The sequence below is a fragment of the Curcuma longa genome, chromosome 21 (assembly GCF_044706935.1).
Source record: "Curcuma longa cultivar G26 ecotype Majalengka, Jawa Barat chromosome 21, ITB_CL_G26_1.1, whole genome shotgun sequence".
NCBI classification, from domain to species: domain Eukaryota; kingdom Viridiplantae; phylum Streptophyta; class Magnoliopsida; order Zingiberales; family Zingiberaceae; genus Curcuma; species Curcuma longa.
In genome coordinates this window covers 4,358,035-4,367,254 of record NC_133881.1, presented here as the reverse complement: position 1 = coordinate 4,367,254, position 9,220 = coordinate 4,358,035, and the positions used below count along the sequence as shown (strand labels likewise).

Below are 9,220 nucleotides of genomic sequence, written 5' to 3'. Positions count from 1 at the left end.
AAGGAAAATTCATCTAATCTTAATAAATTAATTAAAAATTCTGAATTAAATAATAATTTAACTAATTCAAATCTAATTAATTTAATTAATAATAATACAAATTTAATTAGTTAGAAATTTCTCAAGTAAATAAGAAATTAAAGATAATTAGTAAAATTATATCAAATAAAAATTCAACTTTAACCAATTCAACTATTAATGATACAAATTCAATTGCTCTAGAATTATTACAAATAAATAAAAAATTAGAGATAATTAATAAATTAAATAAAAGTTCAACTAATTCAAATTTAACCAATTCAATCATTAATAATACAAATTTAATTAAGTTAGATTTATCTCGAATAAATAAAAAATTAAACCAACTCTTTAATTTATAAACCTTAAATAATTTAATTACGAAAATTAATAATAATTCAACTAAACAAAAATTAATAAACATCAAGATAAATTAAACAATTCAATTTTACTTAAAAATTCGAAATTAAAAATTCAAAATAATCCTAATAATAAGAAAAATTCAAATTTCAACAAGATAAATCCTAAAATTAATAAATAAATAATAAAAATTCAAAATTAAATAATAAAATTAATTATAATTCAGTACCATTTAATTATGAAATATTAAATAATTCTAATAAATTAAATATTAAAAATTCAAATTAAATAAAAAATTAATTATAATTCTGTACTTTTTAATTATGAAACATTAAATAACTCGAAGAATTAAATTCAATAATTCGAAATTAAAATCCTAAAATATAGGAAAATATTTTTATAAATTTTAACAAGTCAAATTAAACCTTAAAACTCAAATTTATTAATCATTCAAACTTAATTATTATTCAATTATTGCAAGGATTGAGCCCCGGGGAGCCGTCCTTTGCGAATAATTCAAACTATAAATAATATAAGTTGATATAATGCAAACATAAATTAAATTAAATTAAAAAAATTAAATTAAATTAAATTAAAATTAAATTAAATTAAATTAAATTAAATTAAATTAAATTAAAAAATTAAATTAAATTAAATTAAATTAAATTAAATTAAAATTAATTAAATTAAATTAAAATTAATAATACAAACTTAAAAGCTATGAACCTAATTAAAAGAAATTACGTTTAATTATGAAACTAAATTAAAATATTACCAAATGAAATAATAAAAATAAAATTCAAAGTGTGTCAAAGTGGGTTGACACGCTCGCGGGTCCACACGACATGTATCAAATCGAGAATTTGATACATCCTTAGAAACAAAAAAAATTATTATTGTGTGAATTGTTTGACTCATGCATACTTGCCATGACATGCATCTGCTTTACTTTAAGTGCATATAACATGACATGTCATCATGTTTATTTTTCTGTATTAGAAATTAGGATAGTTTAAGGACCAACTACTTGATCAATTATTGCCAACATAGTACCAGGGTGGGGCGAGATGATAGTACGTCAGAGAGGCTAGACAAAGTGGTCAAGAAGGGTAAGGAGTACCTGACTTGGTTCACGGAGTCGAACTGAACTGGCCGAAGCTACCTCGCCACATCCTAGACTAGTTAGACCAAGGTTTTTCAATAAATTGATTAAGTCCATAATTTCTTGGATTGATTCTGTCTAGGAAGTGGTCGTTGCTCCGATAACCAAGAAGGCCCCTTGCCTCGCCACCCACCTGGGAATCAATTTTTGAAATATGTACTTAATTGGTTGAAGGCTAAACCTGAATCTAACTCAAAATTGATCAAGTATAGATACCTCTTCACAATAAACAAAGATAAAACTGAACTCATCTCACACAACCCATAAGGTTACCCGTGTATGCTATGTATTGCAACACTTAGTACGGGTGAGATGATAAGGACAATTAAAGTACAATATTTTGAAAAAGATTTTCAAAAATTACTATAAATATTTTTATAAAAACTATTTTTGAAAATTGATATTTCCTTGAGTTTCATGCTTGCTGGGTGTATCTATACTATAACTTTTCAAAACATTATATATTTGAAAACTTGGTTGACCAACACATTAGACACAAAACCTCTAGGTCAACACTAAGTCTAAGAACCCTAAGACACATAGGCAGAAAATCCTTGTGGTCAACAAGGATGTCCTAAGAGAGTGTCTAGTTCAGGGGGAGGTCATTCTTGAAAGATCATATTTTTTAAAAAAAAAGACCTCTTAAAAACAAACCTTAAAAATTCAAAAATTATATTTAAAAAAAAAAATCTTAAGTTAGTTACTCTGGCTGATTTAGATTAACCTCTAAGACACTTAGGGAGATTGCCTTGTGGCTAACAAGGGGCCCTGTGGAAGTGTCAGATTTAGGGGGAGGTCTAAATCGAAAGAGTATAATTAACTTAAAATTATTTTTCCTAAAATTAAATTTCAAAATTATTTTATACATTACCTTTTTATTCTGGGTCAAACCCTAGCTAGACACATAGGGAAGCTGCTTTGTGGTTAACAAAGAATCCTAATGACGTGTCTGGTTCAGGGGGAGACTCTGAATTAAAAGGATAATTATTAGTTTTTCAAAAACCTACCTATTTTAAAACACTCTTGCAAAACTATTTTGAAAAACAAGATTTCAAAATTATTATATATTATTCTTCTTGCCACTTCGGTCTCGTATCTCCAAATCAAATTCTTGAAGTAGCAGCATCCATCGGATCAATCTGGGCTTTGCATCAGGTTTCTTCAGGAGGTATTTCAACGCTGCATGATCAGAAAATACAACCACGTGAGAACACAATAAATAAGATCTAAATCTATCCAAAGCAAAGACAATAGAAAGAAGCTCCTTCTCTGTCGTGGTGTAGTTAGCCTGCGCAGCATCCAAGGTTTTCGAAGCATAGCAAATCACATGTGAGGCTCCATCTACTCTCTGTCCCAGCACAGCTCCTACAGCAAAATTCGAAGCATCACACATTAGTTCAAAAGGTAAATTCCAATCAGGTGGTATAATGATAGGAGCTGAGATAAGGGCCTCCCTTAATTTCTGAAAAGCTTCTTTGCATTTTTCGTCGAAGCAAAAATCCACATCTTTTTGCAAGAGCCTCGAGAGTGGAAGAGCAATCTTACTGAAGTCTCTAATAAATCTCCTGTAGAATCCTGCATGGCCAAGAAAAGCTCGAACATCCCGTACGCATACGGGGTAAGATAAAGAAGAAATAACACTTATTTTTGCAGGATCTACCTCAATACCTTTCCTAGAGACGATGTGGCCCAAGACAATTCCATGCTCAACCATAAAATGACATTTTTCAAAATTAAGAACAAGATCAGTCTCGATGCATCGATGTAAAACTCTCGACAAATTTTCTAAGCATGAATCAAACGAAGTGCCAAATACAGAAAAGTCATCCATGAATACCTCCATGCAGTGCTCTAGCAACTCACCAAATATACTTACCATGCACCTCTGGAAGGTCCCTGGAGCGTTACACAACCCAAATGGCATCCGTCTGTAGGCAAATGTGCCGAAAGGACAAGTGAAGGTGGTCTTCTCCTGGTCCTCCGGATCTATGCAAATCTGAAAATAGCCTGTAAAACCATCTAAAAAACAATAGTGAGACTTCCCTGCCAATCTTTCCAACATCTGATCAATAAAGGGCAGTGGATAGTGATCTTTCCTAGTGGCTTGGTTTAGCTTCCTATAATCAATACAAACTCTCCATGAATTTTTCACTCTCATAGGAAGCAACTCATTCTTTTCATTTGCCACTACAGTCACTCCTGATTTTTTTGGAACCACATGAATAGGACTAACCCACTTAGAATCAGAGATAGGATAGATGATACCTGCCCGTAGTAGTTTAGTTACCTCTTCCTTCACCACTTCTAGCATCAATGGGTTGAGTCTCCTCTGTGGTTGTCTCACTGGCTTCATGTTCTCTTCTAAATGAATTCGATGCATGCAAATAGCTGGACTAATCCCAGGTATGTCATCAAGTGTCCATCCAATAGCTCTCCTGTGCTGCTTCAAGACTTGTAGCAATTTTTCCTCCTGCTCTGGCTTAAATTATTTGCAATGATGACTGGTAGCTGATGATCATCTCCCAAGTAAACATACTTCAAGTGATCTGGCAGAGGCTTCAACTCAGGCTGTGACTGTACTGTAGATATTGGTGATTCTTGGGGCTCGGTGCAATCCCCTACACTCAAATATCTCTCCTCTGAATCCTCCATCAAGAGTGGTGATTCTTGGGGTTCAGTGGAATCCCCTACACTCACTCGATCATCACCTGCAAAAAATAGGTCAGAAATAGGCTCCGGGGCAGCTGTCTCGATAGTCAAAGTCTCCTCTGAATCCCTGAAACCATCAAATAAAACATGATCAGCCAACACATCAATATCCAACAAATCATCTAAAATACTCATGCTCATGATAGAGTGATCCTCCCTAGGGTGTTTCATAGCATCGAAAAGGCTGAACTGGACCACCGTATCTCCAATCTCCATGGATAGTGTGCCTGCATGTACATCAATCTTCGTCCTAGCAGTCTTCAAAAATGGCCTCCCAAGTATAAGTGGCGATCCGTGTGCCAAGTAATCACCCTCCATGTCCATGATATAAAAATCTGCAGGAAAAATCAATTCTTTCACTTTCACAAGTACATCTTCAATCATACCTGCGGGGTGAGTTTGGCTCCTATCTGCTAGCTGAATAACCACTCCTGTAGGCTGCATAGGACCTATCCCAAGCATCTGAAAAACTGATCTAGGCATCACATTAATTGAGGCTCCCAAATCAAGCATGGCATCGTGAAAAGTGTTGCTCCCTATCTCACAAGAGACTGTAAAAACTCCTGGGTCTTCACATTTCTGAGGAATAGACTGAAAAAGAGCTGAAACATTCTTCCCCAGGTTAATCAATTCATTTCCCTTGAGTTTCTTTTTGTGCACACACAAGTCCTTAAGAAACTTGGCATATTTTGGGATTTGCTTGATCATGGTCAACAATGGCACATTAATTTCCACCTTGCTAAACAAGTTGACAAGCTCTTGATATTCCTTGGCTTTCTCCTCCTCTACATTCCTTTTTGCTTGAGTTTTACGCTGTGGAAAAGGCAAAGGCACCCTAGAAACCTCCTCTTGAGCTGAATTTTGTTGTGTCGAACTAGGGGCTGCATCTTGGGTTGGTATAGCTGCTGTCCCATCCTCAAAAATTCTGTTTTCTTCATGTTCTTCCACCAAAATTGGATGATTGATTGAGGAGGAGCTTGGTTGTGAATTTTGACCACCCGTAGATGCTGAAAAACCATTTTCGGGGCTGTTTTGAGCTGAAATTGAGGGTGCTGGAATTTTCTGATTAATTTCAGAATTTGGGATGTTTGGATTTGCAATTGACTTCCCACTCCTCAACGTGATGGCACTAACATTCCCCTTAGGGTTGGGAGTTGTTTGTGATGGTAGTTGACTTGAACCTTGAGCTTGCAATTGATTCATCCCACTTGCCAATTGTCCCATTTGCCTTTCAAGATTTTGTTGTTGCATTACCACTTGTTGCAAAATCTCCTCCATCCTTTGTTGTTGCATATTGGTAGAATTAGGATTTCCATAGCTCATATATGGCTTTTGTTGAGCTTGAAACATAGGAGGTTGTTGTCCTTGTTGTGTGTTTGACAAAGGAGGTTGGAATTGTTGAATTTGGCTCGGGAAAGGCTGAAAAACTTGCTGGGAATTCGGTATAGGTTGCTGCCCTTGCTGGAAATTCTGAAAAGGAGGTTGAAATGGTTGATTTAATTGCTGAAATTGGTGTTGTGGCTGCTGAAATTGATGTGTAGGTTGCTGAAATTGTTGGAATTGATTTGGAAATTGTTGGAATTGATGAGGGGGCTGTTGGAAACCTTGTTGAATCTGTCCACTTTGATATTGTTGTTGTTGGGGTTGAAATGAAGGCTGAAATTGTTGAATTTGGGGCTGATTTTGTTGTTGGGAAGCTTGGGAAGGTTGTTGTTGATAAAAAGCATTCCCATACTTCAAATTTGGATGATTCTTCCACCCCGGGTTGTATGTTGATGAAAATGGATCATTCCTTTGTGGAAATTGTGCTCTAGCCAAGGCCGCAACCGATTCATCTTGTTGAAGATTAGGGCAAAGGTTAGAATCATGCTCTTGACTTGAACATATGCTACACACCCTCATGGCTTGATTTGTTGAGGAAGCTATAGGAAAATTTTGCTCCTTGCCCATGTTGCTTAAAGCCATTTGCTTCACCAATGAAGTCAATTCCAACAAGTGAGTTCTTTATCTCTTTTTGTTCATTTGAAACCATTGAACTTCACTAACCCCTCTAGTAGTAAGTGCTCTACTCCCAAATTGTTGTGAATTCTCCGCCATGTTGGAAATCAACTCTCTTGCTTGTTCAGGGGTTTTGTTCACCAATGCTCCACCAGCTGCAGCATCAATCATGCTTCTATCCATGGGAAGTAAACCTTCATAAAAATATTGAACAAGAAGTTGCTCACTAATTTGGTGTTGAGGACAGCTAGAGCATAACTTCTTGAACCTCTCCCAATAATCATAAAGGGTCTCCCCCACTACTTGCTGAATGCCACATATGTTCTTCCTTATGATTGCCGTTCTGGAAGCTGGGAAAAATTTTTCTAAGAATGCCTTCTTCATTTCAATCCAGCTAGAGACATGTCCAGTAGGCAAATAATAGAGCCAATCCTTTGCTACTCCAGTCAGTGAAAAAGGAAAGGCTCTCAACTTGATATCTTCTTCAGAAATTCCTTGTGGCTTCATGGTGGAGCAAACAATATGAAACTCGTGCAGGTGTCTGTTGGGATCTTCTCCAGATAGTCCCTGAAACTTGGGCAAAAGGTGAATGAGGCCTGATCTGAGCTCAAAATCTCCAGCTAACTCTGGATAAGCAATGCATGAATACTGGTAACCAGCATCAGGAGCTGCAAGCTCCTTCATAGTCTTGCTACTCTCTGCCATGGGACTGGGACTGGTCAAATCAGAACTGCTGCTCTCTGTCAAGTTAGAAGCTCTCTCTCGAATTTTCAAGGCCCTCAGTGCTCTCAAAGTTCGTTCTAGCTCTGGATCAAACTCAGCTAATTCATCACCTGCACTCCTGGTCATAAACAACAAAAACAAAGGAAAAAGATCAGATATGCAATTAATTCAAGAAAAATAAAAACAAAAATGCAAAACTGTACTAAAGCTCAAAATAAACAATTTCTACTAAATTCCCCGGCAACGGCGCCAAAATTTGACAACCCTAGATTATGTGTCACGAGTAGGGTTGCAAATTGATTTTAAATTTTATCGAAAACCCACGATAAATACAAACAAATGAAGTATAGGGGCCTCGAGTCGTGTTTTTCCAAGGATTAGTAGAAAATTGTTTAAATTGAGCTTTCGATGTCGTATTTTTTGGGTTTTCTAATAAAAATGGGGGTTTTGGTGTTTTTTGAAATGAAATGAAAATGAAAATGAAATGCAACAAAAAATGGAACAAATCTAAATGTCTAATGAAATAATCAAAAACAAATAATGCAATTAACTACAGCAACAAATTAACTATCAACAAACAAAATCAACTGAAAACACCTAAACCAATTTTAAACAAGATAACATTGGCACGGACTTGGCACGGAACAGTGCCAAACTGATGTTATCAGAACCGGCAAAATGAAAATCAGAAGCTGAAGCAAAGACCATTAAAATAAAGCTAAGCAATGGCTCTAAAACAATCATTAAATCCAAACAAAGCTAAACTAGCATTAGGAATTAACAAACTCAAACAAAGTCAACAAAGGATTAACTAAGAATTGAAATTAACAAAAATGAAATCAGAAGAAAAAAAAATTCAGAAACAGAAGAACAAACAGTAAACATCCATCCTTCCCTTCTTCCTTGTTCTCCTCAGCTTGGTGTCAAACAAGCTGTTGAATCCACAATGTGGCTTCAATAATCCCTTGGAAGCTTCAACGATGTCGTCTGGTGTTGTTTTCTCGCTGCCCGAACCCTGAAAAACAACCCGAAAAACCCTCTCCGGCCAAACAGAGCTGCTGCACGAGCAAATTTTCAGCTGCAAAAACCGGATTCCTCTCCTTCTCTCTTGCTCCGATGAATTTGCTGATGATATAGGAGTGCTCCCACGATCCTCAGAGAACCCCTCAAAGGAATCGCGGCTTCGGATTGAGCTGTGGATGGCCGGAACACGCAAGAAAACAGAGGTTGACGCGCCGCCGGAGAAACCCTCGCCGTCGCGCGCCGTCCGGCTGCCGGAATATACCCAATCGACCGGCTTTGGACTCCTCAGGATCAAGGAACTCAATGGAATTGGTTTGGGAGGATGGGGCTTTGCCGTGCGCGTACGTCGCCGAGCAGAGGAGCGGCTCGCGCGAGGGACGATGAACAGTGGCGCAGCCACACTGTTCATCGATTAAATTTGGTTTTATATACGGCTGATTAATCAATTAATCTGGGCCGTCCATTTTGAATCCAACGGTGCAGCTTTGATCTAGGGTTTAGGGCAGCTTAGGGTTTCCAAAAAATTCAAGGGATTTTGATCAGGCTTGATCTAGGTCATGTCCTCCATGTTGGCTTGATCAATTTGGGCAAATTTGACTTGATTTGACCACGGTTGAGCTCGAGTCTTGGTCCGATTTGAGCCCTAAAATCAATTAAAACCAAATTAATGCAAAAATTCACCATTAAATCATGAAAATTATAATCAAGCCTCAATTATGCAATATAGGACAAATATGATCAAATCGATTCATTTTATAATTTATTTTCATGTAAAAGCCCAAAAATAAATCGATTAAAAATTATAAAACCCTAACTCATCAGTATCCAAGGCTGTCAGGGCACGGTTCCATCTAAGGTAAGGGTTAAGAATTTCTATGTTTTTAACCTTGATTGGGTGACCTCTTCCGGATTTCGATTAAAGTTTTAAAGATGCTTTGATTTGGCAGAACGAAGTGGAGCTGTGGAGGTTTCTTGTTCGGCAGCAAGGGGGATCAGCGGAGGCTTGATCGAGCTAAGTTAGGGCAAGGAATCATAGGGCACGACTTCTTTTGAAGTAAGTAATTGGATCTTGATTGTGTGTGGTTTGAGTGGAGTTGCTAATTGATCACCCTCTCCATAGCTTGTTGCTGTGATTTGAATGACTTTTGGTTTCAACAGAAAAGAAGGGAAATCAAAGGAGCAGGGTAATCTAGGGCAAAGGCATTGAATCAACCAGAGGTAAGCCTT

At 36.8% G+C, this 9,220-nt stretch overlaps 1 pseudogene; it reads right to left on the bottom strand.

The window, feature by feature from the left end:
• Positions 1-2,600: 2,600 nt before the first annotated feature.
• On the bottom strand, positions 2,601-7,096 carry LOC141814541 (uncharacterized; annotated as a pseudogene).
• Positions 7,097-9,220: the final 2,124 nt, after the last annotated feature.